General features: G+C 38.5%; 1 protein-coding gene across 1 annotated transcript in view; it reads right to left on the bottom strand.

Moving 5' to 3' along the window:
- FCHO2 (FCH and mu domain containing endocytic adaptor 2) overlaps positions 1 to 17,799 on the bottom strand; it is a 128,077-nt gene that overhangs the window by 94,692 nt on the left and 15,586 nt on the right. The window lies entirely within an intron of this gene.

Here is a 17,799-nt window from a genome sequence, read left to right as displayed (position 1 = left end):
AGAAAAATGGAAATCATTTTTTAAAAGTGAAGGAAATCATAGCAAATTTGGAAAAAAAGATACAAACTCTATATGTGAAAAATACAGTATCAAAAATTAATATCTCAACCCATGAGGTTAAACAGAGGATTCAATACACTACAGTGAAAATCAGTAAACCAGAGGAGAAGTGAGAAGACTCTATTCTGGTATAAAGCTCAGAGAGACAAAAGAATGGAAAACAGAAAAGAGAAATGGAAGAATGGAAAACAGAGAAAGGACAAAGTAAAAAAAAAACAAAACAAAAACCTAATGTGTAAAGGGAAAAAAATAGGTCAGAATTATTTCCAGAGATAATGACGGGACAATTTTCCAAAACTGACAAAAAATATCAAACCACAGACCCAAGCAGCTCAACAAACCCTAAGAGTATAAAATAAAAAGAAATCTGTATTTCATCACCTAGTAAAACTATGTCTATCTATACCTAGGTGATGTATGTTTACACCTAGGTGAAAACTGCTGAAAATGAAAGACTAAAAGAAAATCTTAAAAGCAGCTAAACCCTTCCTATTACCAAATGTTACCTTTAAAGAATCTATAATTACTGATACCTAACATCTCAACAGTAGATACTGGAATGATCTTGAATTAAAAAAAAAAAAAAAAAATCCGGTGGGCACCTGGATGTCTCAGTTGGTTAAGCATCTGCCTTTGGCCCAGGTCATGACCCCAGGGTCCTGGTACTAAGTCCCACACTGAGCTCTCTGCTCAGCAAAGGAGTCTGCTTCTCCCTCTCCCTCTGCCCCTCCCGCCTGCTCATGCGCACGCTCTCTCTCTCTCTCAAATTTCTAAAATAAATAAATAAATAAAAATCCAGTGAAATGCAAAACTGTGCAACTCCTAGAAAATAACATAAGAGAAAACCCAGAAGACCCTGGATATAGTGATGTCTTTTAAGATAAACAACAAAGATAATAAGATCTATGACAGAAATCAATAAGCTAGATTTCATTAAAATTAAAAATTTCTGCTCTGTGAAACACAATGTCAAGAAAATGAGAAGTCACAGACTGGGAGAAAATATCTGCAAAAGACACATCTGAAAAAAAATTTACCTCAAATATACAAAGAACTCTTAGAACTCAACAATAAGACACCAAGATTAAAAAACGGGCCAACGACCTTAACAGACATCTCACCAAAATACATATAAAGGTGGCAAATAAGCATATGAAAAGATGCTACACATCACATGTCATCAAGGAAAGTAAATTAAAACAAGATACGACTACATACCCATTAGAAGGACCAAAGTCTGAACCACTGAGAAAATCAAATACTAGCAAGGATGTGGAGCAAAGGAATTCTCATTCACTACTGGTAGAAATGCAAAAGATACAGCCACTTTGGCAGACAGTTTGGCAGTTACTTACAAAACTAAACATACTCTTACTGTATAATCCAGCAATAGAATTCCTCATTATCAATGGAGTTGGAAACACGTCCACACAAAAACCCACACACAGATGCTTATAGCACCTTTATTCATTACTGCCAAAACTTGGAAGCAACCAAGATATCTTTCAGTAGGTAAATGGATAAACTACGGTACATCCAGACAATGGAATATTATTCAGTACTAAAAAAAAATGAGGGGCGCCTGGGTGGCTCAGTCATTAAGCCTCTGCCTTCGGCTCAGGTCATGATCCCAGGGTCCTAGGATTGAGCCCCGCGTCGCGCTCCCTGCTCAGTGGGAGGCCTGCTTCTCCCTCTCCCACTCCCCCCTGCTTGTGTTCCCTCTCTCGCTGTGTCTCTCTCTGTCAAATAAATAAAATCTTTAGAAAAAAAAATTTTTTTAAATAATAAACAAATAAATGAAAAGAAAAGAGCCACCAAGGCATGAAAAGACATTAAGGCACTTTAAATGCATATTCCTAAGTGAAAGAAGCCAATCTGAAAGTCTATTACATACTGTATGATTTCAACTATATGACATCTGGAAGAGACAAAATTATGAAAACAGTGAAAAAGAGCACAAAGAATTCCTAAGATAGTGAAAATACTCTACATAATACTGTAATGATGGATACATGCCATTATCATTTGTCCAACCTCTATAATGTACAATACCAAGGGTGAACCCCAAGGCAAAACAATGGACTTTGGGTGATTATAATGTGTCACTGTACGTTCACACTTGGTAAAAAATGTACCATATTCTAGGGGGATGAGGATATGGACAAAATAGGTGAAGGGGATTAAGAGATACAAACTTCCAGTTATAATAAATAACTTATGGGTATGAAAAGTACAGCACTGAGAACAGGGTCAACAATATTGGAGTAACTTTGTATGGTGACAGAACGTAACCACACTTACAGTGGTGAGCTTTCCCTAATATATAGAATTGTCAATTCACTACACTGTATGCTTGAAACTAATACAAATTTGTATGTCAACTGTACTTCAATTAAAATTTTTTAATCTTTTTTTTTTAAGAGTTCTTTAAATTGTTTTTTTATTTGACAGAGAGAGAGAGTATAAGCAGGGGGAGCGGCAGGCAGAGGGAGAGGGAAAAGCAGGCTCCCCACTCAGCAGGGAGCCCAATGCGGGGCTCAATCCCAGGACCTGAGGATCATGACCTGAGCCAAAGGTAGACACTTAACCGTCTGAGCCACCCAGGCACCCCCAATTAAAATTTTTTTAAATAAAAATTTTAAAAATTAAGAAATTAAAAGAAGTGTTTTAAATATACCATTCTGGTGGAGGATGCTGATAATGGGGGAGGCTATGCATGTATAGGGGCAAGGGGCAAATGAGAAATCTCCACATCTTCCTCTCAATTTTGTTGTACACCTAGGATAACCACTAAGAGAAAAGTAGAAGAGGGTATTACTTCTAAGCTAATAGAAGAGAATTAAAAAAAAAAAAAGGCCAAAAACCAAGAAAGAAGAGGAAAAAAATACAATATAAGTAGGATAAATAAATAAATACTAAAATAGCATAGAGTTTGGCAACCTACAATTCCATCGGCCAAATATGGCCCATTTTTGTTCTCGTAAATAAAGTTTTTATTAGAGCACAGCCAAGCTCATTTATTTATGTGTTGGCTACGGCTATTTTTGTACTAAAACAGCAGAGATGAATAGCTGCAACAGAGATCGGATGGCACAAAAAGCCTAAAATATTTACTTCCTGGACCTTTACACAAAAGTCTGACAACCTCTGAGACAAGAAATTTGAACCCAAATATATCTACAATTATACTGTATGTAATAGACTAAATTCTCCAATTAAAGGAAAAATGCCTTTAAAAATAACAAACACACTGCACCACACAGACACAGCAAAGAAAAGAATACATATACCACGCAAAAAAACTTACCAAAAGCACATGGAAGTTACTAGAGAAACCCTTTCTGGAGAAATAAAAGAACTAAAATCTAACCAAGTCAAAATCAAAAAGGCTATTAATGAGATGCAATCAAAAATGGAGGCTCTAACTGCTAGGATAAATGAGGCAGAAGAAAGAATCAGTGATATAGAAGACCAAATGATGGAAAATAAAGCAGCTGAGAAAAAGAGAGATAAACAACTACTGGATCATGAGGGCAGAATCTGAGATAAGTGATACCATAAGACGAAACATTAGAATAATTGGGATCCCAGAAAAAGAAGAAAGAGAGAGAGGGGCAGAAGGTATATTGGAGAAAATTACAGCAGAGAACTTCTCTAATTTGGGGGAGGAAAAGGCATCAAAATCCAGGAGGCACAGAGAACCCCCCTCAAAATCAATAAAAATAGGTCAATACCCCGACATCTAATAGTAAAACTCAGAGGAGTCTCAGAGACAAAGAGAAAATTCTGAAAGCAGCTCGGGAGAAGAGATATGTAACCTACAATGGCAGAAACATTAGACTGGCAACAGACCTATCCACAGAGACCTGGCAGGCCAGAAAGGACTGGCATGATATATTCAGAGCACTAAATGAGAAAAATATGCAGCCAAGAATACTATATCCAGCTAGGCTGTCACTGAAAATAGAAGGAGAGATAAAAAGCTTCCAGGACAAACAAAAACTAAAGGAATTTGCAAACACAAAATCAGCCCTACAAGAAATATTGAAAGGGGTCCTCCAAGCAAAGAGAGAGCCTAAAAGCAACATAGATCAGAAAGGAACACAGACAATATACAGTAACAGTCACCTTACAGGCAATACAATGGCACTAAATTCATATCTTTCAATAGTTACCTTGAATGTAAATGGGCTAAATGCCCCAATCAAAAGACACAGGCTATCAGACTGGATTAAAAAACAAGACCCATCAATATGCTGTCTGCAAAAGACTCATTTTAGACCCAAAGACACCCCCAGATTGAAAGTGAAGGGGTGGAAAACCATTTACCATGCTAATGGACACCAAAAGAAAGCTGGGGTGGTAATCCTTAAATCAGACAAATTAGATTTTAAACCAAAGACTGTAATAAGAGATGAGGAAGGACACTATATCTTACTTAAAGGGTCTATCCAACAAGAAGATCTAACAATTGTAAATATCTATGCCCCTAACATGGGAGTAGCCAATTATATAAGCCAATTAATAACAAAACCAAAGAAACACATCGACAACAATACAATAATAGTGGGGGACTTTAACACCCCTCTCACTGAAATGGACAGATCATCTAAGCAAAAAATCAACAAAGAAATAAAGACTTTAAATGACATACTGGACCAAATGGACTTCACAGATCTATTCAGAACATTCCATCCCAAAGCAACAGAATACACATTCTTCTCAAGTGCACATGGAACATTCTCCAGAATAGATCACATCCTAGATCACAAATCAGGTCTCAACCGGTACCAAAATATGCATTCCCTGCATATTTTCAGACCACAGCGCTTTGAAACTAGAACTCAATCACAAGAGGAAAGTCAGAAAGAACCGACTTGGAGGCTAAAGAGCACCCTACTAAAGAATGAATGGGTCAACCAGGAAATTAAAGAAGAATTCAAAAAAATTCATGGAAACAAATGAAAATGAAAACACAACTGTCCAAATCTTTGGGATACAGCAAAGGCAGTCCTGAGGAAAGTATATAGCAATACAAGCCTTTCTCAAGAAACAAGAAAGGTCTCAAATACATAACCTAACCCTACACCTAAAGGAGCTGGAGAAAGAACAGCAAATAAAGCCTAAACCCAACAGGAGAAGAGAAATAATAAAGAGCAGAGCAGAAATCAATGAAATAGAAACCAAAAGAACAGTACAACAGATCAGTGAAACTAGGAGTTTGTTCTTTGAAAGAATTAACAGGACTGATAAACCCTTGTCCAGACTTATCAAAAAGAGAAATGACCCAAATAAACAAAATCATGAATGAAAGAGGAGAGATCACAACCAACACCAAAGAAATACAATTATTATTATTATTTTTAAAGATTTTATTTATTCATTTGAGAGAGAATGAGATAGAGAGAGCATGAGAGGGGGAGGGTCAGAGGGAGAAGCAGACTCCCTGCCGACAGGGAGCCCGATGCGGGACTCGATCCTGGGACTCCAGGATCATGACCTGAGCCGAAGGCAGTCGCTTAACCAACTGAGCCACCCAGGCGCCCCAAGAAATACAATTATAAGAACATATTATAAGCAACTATATGCCAGCAAATTAGATAATCTGGAAGAAATGGATGCATTCCTAGAGATGTATCAACTACCAAAACTGAACCAGGAAGAAATAGAAAACCTGAACAGACCTATAACCACTAAGGAAATTGAAGCACTAATCAAAAATCTCCCAACAAAAGCCCAGAGCCAGATGGCTTCCCAGGGGAATTCTACCAAACATTTAAAGAAGAATTAATACGTACACTTCTGAAACTGTTCCAAAAAATAGAAATGGAAGGAAAACTTCCAAACTCGTTTTATGAGGCCACCATTACCTTGATCCCAAAACCAGACAAAGACCCCATCAAAAAGGAGAACTACAGACCAATATTCTTGATGAATGTGGATGCAAAAATTCTCACCAAAATACTAGCCAATGGGATCCAACAGTACATTAAAAGGATTATTCACCATGACCAAGTGGGATTTATCCCTGGGCTGCAAGGTTGGTTCAATATCTGCAAATCAATGTGATACAATACATTAATACAAGAAAGAATAAGAACCATATGATCCGCTCAATAGATGCAGAAAAAGCATCTGACAAAGTACAGCATCCTTTCTTGATTAAAATTCTTCACAGTGTAGGGATAGAGGGTACATACCTCAATATCATAAAAGCCATCTATGAAAAACCCACAGTGAATATCATTCTCAATGGGGAAAAACTGAGAGCTTTCCCCCTAAGGTCAGGAACATGGCAGGGATGTCCACTATCACCACTGCTATTCAACATAGTATTAGAAGTCCTACCCACAGCAATCAGACAACAAAAAGAAATCAAAGGCATCCAAATCGGCAAAGAAGAAGTCAAACTCTCACTCTTTGCAGATGATATGATACTTTATGTGGAAAACCCAAAAGACTCCACCCCAAAACTGCTAGAACTCATACAGGAATTCAGTCAAGTGGCAGGATATAAAATCAATGCACAGAAATCAGTGGCTCTCCTATACACTAACAACAAGACAGAAGAAAGAGAAATTAAGGAGTTGATTCCGTTTACAATTGCACCCCAAACCATAAGATACCTAGGAATAAATCTAACCTAAGAGGCAGAGCATCTGGACTCAGAAAACTATAAAACACTCACGAAAGAAGTTGAGGAAGACACAAAGAAATGGAAAAACGTTCCATGCTCATGGATTGGAAGAACAAATATTGTGAAGATGTCAATGCTACCTGGAGCAATCTACACATTCAGTGCAATCCCCATCAAAATACCATCCACTTTTTTCAAAGACATGGAACAAATAATCCTAAAATTTGTATGGAACCAGAAAAGACCCCGAATAGCCAGAGGAATGTTGAAAAACAAAAGCAAAGCTGGTGGCATCACAATTCCAGACTTCCAGCTCTATTACAAAGCTGTCATCATCAAGACAGTATGGTACTGGCACAAAAACAGACACATAGATCAGTGGAACAGAATAGAGAGCCCAGAATGGACCTTCAAGTCTATGGTCAACTAATCTTCGACAAAGCAGGAAAGAATGTCCAATGGAAAAAAGACAGTCTCTTCAACAAATGGTGTTGGGGAAATTGGACAGCCACATGCAGAAGAATGAAACTAGACAACTTCCTTACACCCCACACAAAAATAGACTCAAAATGGTTGAAAGACGTAAATGTGAGACAGGAGTCCATCCAAATCCTAAAGGAGAGCACAGGCAGCAACCTCTTCAACCCCAGGCGCAGCAACTTCTTCCTAGAAACATCACCAAAGGCAAGGGAAGCAAGGGCAAAAATGAACTACTGGGACATCATCAAGATAAAAAGCTTTTGCACAGCAAAAGAAACGGTCAACAAGGGGCACCTGGGTGGCTCAGTTGGTTAAGTGACTGCCTTCGGCTCAGGGGATGATCCTGGAGTCCCAGGATCGAGTCCCGCATCGGGCTCCCTGCTCAGCGAGGAGCCTGCTTCTCCCTCTGACCCTCCCCCCTCTCATGTACTCTCTCTCTCTCTCATTCTCGCTCTCTCAAATAAATAAATAAATCTTTAAAAAAAAAAAGAAACGGTCAACAAAACCAAAAGACAACCAACAGAATGGGAGAAGATACTTGCAAATGACATATCAGATAAAGGGCTAGTATCCAAAATCTATAAAGAACTTTTCGAACTCAACACCCAAGAACAAATGATCCAATCAAGAAATGGGCAGAAGACATGAACAGACATTTTTCCAAAGAAGACATCCAAATGGCCAACAGACACATGAAAAAGTGCTCAACATCGCTCAGCATCAGGGAAATCCAAATCAAAACCTCAATGAGATATCACCTCACACCCGTCAGAATGGCTAAATTAACAAGTCAGGAAACGACAGATGTTGGCAGGGATGCGGAGAAAGGGGAACACTCCTACACTGTTGGTAAGAATGCAAGCTGGTGCAGCCACTCTGGAAAACAGTATGGAGGTTCCTTAAAAAGTTGAAAATAGAGCTACCCTACGACCCAGCAATTGCACTACTGGGTATTTACCCCAAAGATACAAATGTAGGGATCCGAAGGGGTACATGCACCCCTATGTTTATAGCAGCAATGTCCACAAGATCCAAACTGTGGAAAGAGCCAAGATGTCCATCGACAGATGAATGGATATAGAAGATGTGGTATATATACACAAAGGAATATTATGCAGCCATCAAAAGGAATGAGATCTTGCCATTTGCAACGACGTGGATGGAACTGGAGGGTGTTATGCTGAGCGAAATAAGTCAATCTGAGAAAGACATGTATCATATGACTTCACTGATATAAGGAATTCTTAATCTCAGGAAACAAACTGAGGGTTGCTGGAGTGGTGGGGGGTGGGAAGGATGGGGAGGCTGGGTGATAAACATTGGGGAGGGTATGTGCTATGGTGAGCGCTGTGAATTGTGCAAGACTGTTGAATCACACATCTGTACCTCTGAAACAAATAATACATTATATATTAAAAAAAAAAGAAGAAGAAGATAGGAGGGGAAGAATGAAGGGGGGGAATCAGAGGGGGAGATGAACCATGAGAGATGATGGACTCTGAAAAACAAACTGAGGGTTCTAGAGGGGGGGGACGTGGGAGGATGGGTTAGCCTGGTGATGGGTATTAAAGAGGGCACGTTCTGCATGGAGCACTGGGTGTTATACGCAAACAATGAATCATGGAACACTACATCAAAAACTAATGATGTAATGTATGGTGATTAACATAAAAAAAAAAAAAAAACCTTAGCAAAAGCAAACTGATGACACTTTAATAAAAACAAAGTAGACTTTAAGGCAAAAAACAATGCCAGAGATATAAAGGACACTTCACAATGATAAAGAGTTCAATTCACCTGAAGACATATTAGCTCTAAAGTTATATCCACTCAGAAAACCTAAAGACATTTTCCCAAAGAAGACATACAGATGGCCAACAGACACATGAAAAGGTGCTCAATATCATCAGGGAAATGCAAGTCAAAACCACAATGAGATATCACCTCACACCAGTCAGAATAGCTAGTATCAAAAAAGATAAGGAGTAACAAGTGTTGGCTAGGATGTGGAGAAAAAGGAACCATCATGCAGTGTTGGTGGGAATGTAAATTCATGCAGCCCCTGTGGAAAATATTACAGAGGTTCCTCAAAGAAATTAAAAATAAAAATACCATATAATCCAGTGATTCCACTACTGGATATTTGCCCAAAGAAAACAAAAACACTAATTCGAAAAGACACATGCAGCACTGTGTTTATTGTGGCACCATTTACAATAGCCAAGATATAAAAGCAACCTAGGGCGCCTGGGTGGCTCAGCTGGTTAAGCGACTGCCTTCGGCTCAGGTCATGATCCTGGAGTCCCGGGATCGAGTCCCGCATCGGACTCCCTGCTCGGCAGGGAGTCTGCTTCTCCCTCTGACCCTCCCCCCTCTCATGTGCTCTCTCTCATTCTCTCTCTCAAATAAATAAATAAAAACTTTAAAAGCAACCTAAGTGTCCACTCTTAGATGAATGGATAAAGAAAACGTGGGATGGATGGATGAGATGGATGGACGGATAGACAGACATTACTCAGCCAGCCATAAAAAAGAATGAGATCTTGCCATTTGCAACAACATGGATGGACCTAGAGGGATTACAGTAGGTGAACTATCTGACAAATACCATATGGTTTCATTTATATGTGGAATCTAAAAAACAAAACAAATGATCAAACAAACAAAAAAAGCATAAGCAGACCTAAAGATACAGAGAACATACTGGTGGTTGCCAGAAGGAAGGTAACAAGAGGGATGAAGGGGAATGGGCAATATGGGTGAAGGGGAGCAGGAGATATAGGATTCCATTTATGGCATGAATAAGTCATGAGGATGAAAGGTATAGCAGAGGAAATACAGTCAAAAGTACTACAACAGCACTGTATAGTACTAGATGGTAGCTACACTTGTGGTGAGCATAGCATAAAGTATACAGTTGTCGAATCACTATGTTGTACACCTGAAACTAATGTTAACATTGTGTGTCAACTTTACCTCAATTAAAAAAAAGAATGTGTATCCACCTACTAATATGGCTTCGAATATATAAAAGCAAAAATTGACAGAACTACATGGATAAACAGAAAAATCACAATCAAAATCAGAGATTTTCAATATAACTCTCTTAGGAAATGATAAAATGAACAGGATAAAAAAACAAAAACCAGTGGGTATATATTAGAATTGAACAAAAGAATGAATGCACAAACTTAAATACATATAGACAACAAATGCAAAACACAGACTTTTCAGGTACATGCAGATATTTACCAAAATTCACTCTATCCTGATCCATAATCCAAGTGTCAACATATTTCAAAATGCTGAAATCATACAGTTTGTTCTCTAACTACATGTAATTAAGATTAGCAAAAATATACCTTTAAAAATCAACACATATTTGGAAATTTAAAAATATATTTCTAAAAATATATTTCTAAATTTAAAAATATATTTCTTGCCAGGGAGGCAAGAAAAAAAGCACAAGGAAACTGAGACTATCTTTAAATATAATGAAAATGCTATTACTCAAAACTACTGAAGCACAATAAAGCAATGCTTGAGGGATATTTACAGACTTAAATGAATATATCAGAAATGAAAAAAGGTTGGGGCACCTGGCTGGCTCAGTTGGTGGAGCATGCAACTCTTGATCTTGGGGTTGTGAGTCTGAGCCCCATCTTGGGTACAGACATTACTTAAAAAAATAAAATATTAAAAAAAATAAAGAAATGAAAAAAGGTTGAAAATCATTGTCAAACATCCATCTCAAAGTTAGAAAAAGAACAGCAAACTGAACACAAAGTCAAAGGAAATAAGGAACAGAAACTTAATGAAATAGAAAATCAATATACAAAAAGGATCAGCAAAGCCAATAGTTGCTTTTTTATAAAAACTATTAAAACCAACAACTGACAAATGAGACTGATCATAAAATATAGAGAAGGCATAAATAACCAAAGTCAGGAATGAAAAGGAGACATCTAATCCAGATCCAGCAGGCATTTAAAAAGTTCATAAAAAGGGGCGCCCGGCTGGCTCAGTGAGTAGAACATGCAACTCTTGATCTCAGGGTCATGAGTTCAAAACCCACACTGGGCATGGAGCTTACTTAAAAATGAAAAAAAATTTGAAACTGTAGATGAAATTTTAAAATTCCTTGAAGGTATAACTTATCAGGGTACCTGGCTGGCTCAGTCAGCTGAGTGGCAGACTTTTGATTTTGGCTCAGGTCATGGTCTCAGGATTATGGGATCAAGCCAGCCCTCCACCCCCATACTCAGCAGGAGTCCACTTCTCTCCCTCCCTCTCCCTGTGTCCCTCCCCCCAACTCACACATGCGTGAGCTTTCTCTAAAATAAGTAAATCTTTAAAAAATATATATATATATATATATAAAATTTATCAAACTCACTGAAGAACTAGAATATCTGAATAGTCCTTTAACTACTGAAGAAATTAAGTATATAATCTGAAACCTTCCTATAAAGATGATTTCAAGCCCAGATGGATCTACTAGTAAAATCTATGAAACACATAAAGAAGAAACTATAATATTCCACAATTTTTTCAGAGAATAAAAAAATGAGGTATACTCATTTTATAAGGCTAACTAATCTTGATACCAAAACCTAAGGACAGTTAGATAAAGGAATTTTTCAGGCCAATCTCGATCACAAATACAGATGCTAAAAAGTCAGCAAACTGACCCACCAATATATAAAAGTGATAATATATCTCCACCAAGTTGGGTTTATATCAGAAATGGAAAGTTAGTCTAACATTCAAAATTCAAAGTAATTCAGATTTTAACAAGGGGGGGGGGGAGAAAGAAAAACATCTCAATAGATACAGGAAAAGTATCTGACCAAATTCAATATCCATTCATAATTTAAAAAAAAAGAAAAGAAAAACATTACAAAACAAGTATATAAAAGGAAATTTCCATGATTTGATTAACAGTAAGGAAGAAACTTGAATAAATATATCATATTTAAGAGTGAAGGTGAGGGGTGCCTGGGTGGCTCAGCTGGTTAAGCGTTTGACTCTTGATCTCAGCTCAGGTCTTGATCTCAGGGTCGTGAGTTCAAGCCCCGCACTGGGCTCCACGCAAGAGTGAAATAAATGTGAGACTAAGAACAAGACAAGATGCCTGCCATCACCATTTCTATTTAGCATTATACCTGAAGTATTAGCCAGTATGGTAAGTCAAGAAAAATAAATAAAGGTATAAGGACCGGAAAATGAGATATAAAACTTGTACAAGATGATTGTACACACAGAAAATCCAAAACAGTCTACAGATAAATTATCAGAATAAGCAAGGACTAACAGGTTGCTGGACACAAAGTCAATATATAAAAATCAAGTGGATTTACATATAAATCTGTAATACCTTACCGACAAACTGCTTTCACCCAAAATATATTGAGTTCCTTCAATTTGTTCTTTAAACGGGGAAAAACAAACAAAAAAACACAGGAGATGAACAGGGGGCGTCTGGGTGGCTCAGTCAGTTGAACGTCCCACTCTTGGTTTCGGCTCAGGTCCTGATCTCCTGGATCGTGGGATCAAGCCCCACGTTGGGCTCCACGCTCAGCAGGGAGCTGGCTTGAGGAGTCTATCCCTCTGTCCTTTCCCCCACAGGCACGAGTATGTGCCCTCTCTCCCTCTCTCAAATAAATATTTTATAGAAAAAAAGATGAACAAGTACTTTATAAAAGAGAAAATGCAGGGCGCCTGGGTGGCTCAGATGGTTAAGCGTCTGCCTTCGGCTCAGGTCATGATCCCGGGGTCCTGCGATCGAGTCCCACATCGGGTTCCCTGCTCCTTGGGAGCCTGCTTCTCCCTCTGCCTCTCTCTCTCTCTCTCATGAATAAATAAATAAAATCTTTAAAAAAAAAAAAAAAAGAAAATGCAAATGACCAATAATCACATGAAAGGATGTTCAAGCTCATCACCCATCAGGAAAATGCAAATTAAAACCACAATGAGATACAGGTATCCCTCACCACCTAAAAGTACAGCTTTCTGGGGCGCCTGGGTGGCTCAGCTGGTCAAACGTCTGCCTTTGGCTCAGGTCATGATCCTGGAGTCCAGGGATCAAGCCCCACATCGGGCTCCCTGCTCAGTGGGAAGTCTGCTTCTCCCTCTGACTCTCCCCCCTCTCGTACTCTCTCTCCACTCTCTCTATCAAATATATAAATAAGATCTTTAATAAATAAATAAACAAAATAAATAAATAAAAGTACAGCCTTCCTATGAAATCTCTCATAAGCCAAAATGGCATAAAGCAAAGAAGCAAGTACCACTAATTTACATGGAAAAATTTCTGAGCTTTAACAGACCCAAAAAAATAACCCCTCTTAGGCTTTTCTGATACCATAGAGCACATCCTGCTAACAGATGCACAAAATAAACTGAGCTAAGGCACAGATGCTCACAGACACAGTTCAAAACTATGGCGGCTTGATACTGAGATGCTGAGCACAGTTCCCAGGGAAGGAGCTTGGCAGCGCCACCTTCCCTGTGCACACTGCCCCCATAAGAGCTCACTGCAAAACTAATGCCAAATGCTATTTTCTCATTTTGCTGTTTTTTGCAAAAGCAAAAATCCTCTTAGGATTATGCCTGGTTAGCAAAAACAGGTACTGATGTAGATCTTTCATAAGAGCAAAGTGACATAACACAAACTTCTGAAAAGTGGGGGAGACATGTACTACTACTAATCAGAATGATTCAAATTGAAAGACTGGCAATACCAAGTGGTGATGAGGACATGGAACAACTAGAACTCTGAAACAAGGCTGCTGCTGGTGTAAACTGGTACAACCACCTTGGAAAATTCTTTGGCATTACCTACTACAGTTACACATACATAACTCTATGACCTGGAAATTCTACTCCAGTGTATATACCTAATATAAATATACATATATGTGTAGCAAGACCCTTGTAAAAGAATATTCAAAGCAATATTACTTGTAATAGCAAAAAAAACTGGAAACAATCCAAATGTCTGTCAATAGTAGCAGATATATTTTGGCATATTTATACAATTTAGTATCATATAGCATTGAAAATGATTATACTAAACTCAAAAATGAATCTCACAAATATGCTGAGTAAAAGAAGACAAAAGAATACTCACTATATGATTAAATTGATACACTTAATACAAAGTTCAAAAAACAGGTAAAACTAACTTCCTTTGCCAGATGAATGGATAAATGGTGGTATCCATAAACAGAATACTACTCAACAGTAGAAAGGAATGAATTACTGACATATGCAACAACATGGATCAATCTCAACATAATTATACTGAGTGAAAGTACTGGATAACAGAGTATATCCAATATGATCCCATTCATATAAAATTCTAGAAAACGCAAACTAACCTAAATGTCAGAAGCAAATGAGTGGGTGCTCAGGGATGAGGGGGGAGAGACAGGAGGGAGAAATTACAAAAGGGATGATGCATATGTTCACTACCTTGATTGTGGTGATGGTTTCATGAGTATATGTCAAAATTTATCAAATTATACACTTTAAATGTATAGTATACTGTATGTCAACTATACTTCAATGAAGCTGTTGGAAGGAAGAGAGGAAGGAGGAAGGTAATAAGGGAGGAAAGACAAAAAGGAAAAAAGGACCAAAGGAGGAATGGAGGAGGGAAAAAGGGAGCAGACCAGTAAGGAAGAGGGGATGAAGGGAGGAGAGAAACTCTGAATGACTGACAGGAAATTAACCTTTCTAGGCCCCAATTTTCTTATCTGTAAAATGGGAGTTGGACTTTTCATAGTTAAATGAGATAATGTATGCACAACCCTTAGTGCACACTCTATGTTTATGTGTCTATCTTTTCTTCCCTTCTTTCTCACTCACTCCTTCAAGGAACAGGAGTATCTACTTGTGCCGGGCTCTGTACTAGGCACTGGGATACAAGAGAATACTATATCATTTTTCCTTTAGAGGGAAACATAGAAACAAATAATAAAAAATGAATTATAAAATTTTATAAATACTGCAAAGAGCTACATGATGTTGAGAGATACTATAATAGGTGTTTTTGACCGAGTCAGGGAAATAAGGAAAAGCATCCATGAAGAAGGGACCACACTGCTGACCTTTGAAGAACAAGCAGTCATTAATTAGGCAAAAACAGGAATAAGCATGTACAAAGCCTGGACTGGAAGATGTCTTTCAATATAATGGCTAATGTCTCTGGAGAGGAAAGAATAAGGAGGAGACTGGCATGTACTAAAGCTTGAAAGGTAGTCTGGAGTCAGACCAAGATGAGGCAAGCCCACCTTAAGAGCAATGGGAAGACTCTGACATGGTTTAAACAGGAGAGGTAAGCAACCTCTCTGCGGTTTAGAAAAACCACTCCAATTACAGTGCAGAGAATAAGTTGCATGGGAACAAGAACGAACATAGATAGATAGATAGGAGCTACGGTTGCAGTTCAGGCAACAATAATAATAGCTTGGATCAGGGCAGTAAAGTCAGAGATTCATCTATCAAAAAATCCTTACTAAGAGCCAAGCACTCTCCCAAATGCAAGAGATAGAGTAATAAGCAGCCAAAAAAAAAAAAAAAAAAAAAAAAAATCCTGCCCTTGTGGAATTTATATTCTAGAGGGGAAGGACAGACAAATAAATAAATATCACATATCTGATGGTTGTAAGTGCTATGAAGAAAACATTAAAGTAGGAAAGGGGCAGAAGGAGGAGTTGTCTTAGAGCCCACAGAATCATAAAGGGATTAGAGTCTAGACAAGAAAGGATGACTCAGGGGGCGCCTGGGTGGCTCAGTCGTTACGCGTCTGCCTTCAGCGCAGGTCATGATCCCAGGGTCGGGCTCCCTGCTTGGCGGGAAGCCTGCTTCTCCCTCTCCCACTCCCCCTGCTTGTGTTCCCTCTCTCGCTGTGTCTCTCTCTGTCAAATAAATAAATAAAATCTTTAAAAAAAGAAAGAAAGGATGACTCAGGAGTCGTGGACTTCTTAGGGTGACTGACATAAATAGGCTAAAAGGCATGATGACAATTGCCCTGACGATTTCAAAGTAGTTATAGTTAGTGATGTAAGTGTTGGGGGAGAAGGAAGGCTAGAGGACATGCCAGGAGACGCAGCATTCTGAGACCTCTTCTTTATTCCTGCCAATGATGAGGTAGAAGCCAGTGAAGGACAGCTTTATCCATAGCACTTAGAGCTTCTGGACTCCCTCTTAACTCCAAAAGAGAAGTGAAAGCGAAAAGAGGATTGGTCTTACATAAAACAGCTTGTTCCTCAACTCCTACCATCTAGTAAATTCTATCAACGGCAGAAGCTGTATCTTTACCCCTATATTCCCAGAATCCAGACAAGTGCCTAGCACACAGAAGACATGGGATATATATTATTGAAAGAATAAATGAATGGAGTATTGTATTTTTGTTTTTTTCTTAAGTAACCTCTACGCCCAATGTGGGGCTTTAACTCATAACCCCGAGACTCAGAGTTGCATGCTCCAACAACTGAGCCAGCCAAGTGCCCCCCAAATTGGAGTATTATATCTAAAGGCAAAACATCCCTGGAGTGCCTGGGTGGCTCAGTCTGGTTAAGCATCTGCCTTGGCTCAGGTCTTGATCCTGGAGTCCCCGGAATGAGCCCCACATGGGGCTCCATGCTCTGTGGGGAGTCTGCTTCTCCCTCTGCCCCTCACTCTGCTTGTGCTCTCTCAAATAAACAAATAAAATCTTAAACACACATACACACACACACACAAACACACACATCCCCATATTACTAAGGTAAACATTTTAAGTGTGCTCATATAAAAATTACTAAGTGGGCCTAGCCACAAAAGAGCTTTTTTTTTTTAACATTTAATGTATTATATAAAATAGCTTTAATCAAATCAAATTACATTGATTTTTAAGTTTTTAAATTGACTACTATATTCTAAGAGTCTTAAAGACAATCACATTTTATAAATTTGCAGAATTTTAAAATATACACTTATACTTCTTTTTTTTTAAAAGATTTTATTTATTTATTTGAGAGAGAGAGCACATGAGAGGGGGGAGGGTCAGAGGGAGAAGCAGACTCCCCGCCGAGCAGGGAGCCCGATGCGGGACTCGATCCCGGGGCTCCGGGATCATGACCTGAGCCAAAGGCAGTCGCCCAACCAACTGAGCCACCCAGGCGCCCTACACTTATACTTCTTTAAAATAAAACATAGAGGGGCAGATGCCTGGCTCAGCTGGTAGAGCATACAACTCTTGATCTCAGGGTTGTGAGTTCAAGCCCCATACTGGGCACAGAGCCTACTTAACATTTAAATAAATCAGTAAATAAGTAATACATAATTAAGCTACAAATTCAAAAACCTTAGACTTATCATTTTAGTATGTTTAATGACATGTTTGTTTAAAGAAATGGTAATACTTTATCCTACAAAATTCCTCAGTTTTTCTACTGTATCACATTTATGTATTTACATTCATATTGTTTGTAATGCTATTTACAAACAGTGAATACAAACCAGGAATTCAGCAATGCTCCCTGGAGCCACTATGCGGCCCTTAGGGTCTAGACGCCAGATAACCGCACTACTTTAAAATAAAACTGTAATAACTATACTTTCCAAGAGTG

Source organism: Mirounga angustirostris, unplaced genomic scaffold (genome assembly GCF_029215605.1).
Source record: "Mirounga angustirostris isolate CCGP_5_RB_7025 unplaced genomic scaffold, mMirAng1.0.hap1 SCAF_7, whole genome shotgun sequence".
In the NCBI taxonomy this organism is placed as follows: Eukaryota; Metazoa; Chordata; class Mammalia; order Carnivora; family Phocidae; genus Mirounga; species Mirounga angustirostris.
Note: the sequence above shows the minus strand (reverse complement) of the source record. Positions and strands in the feature narration are given on the sequence as shown.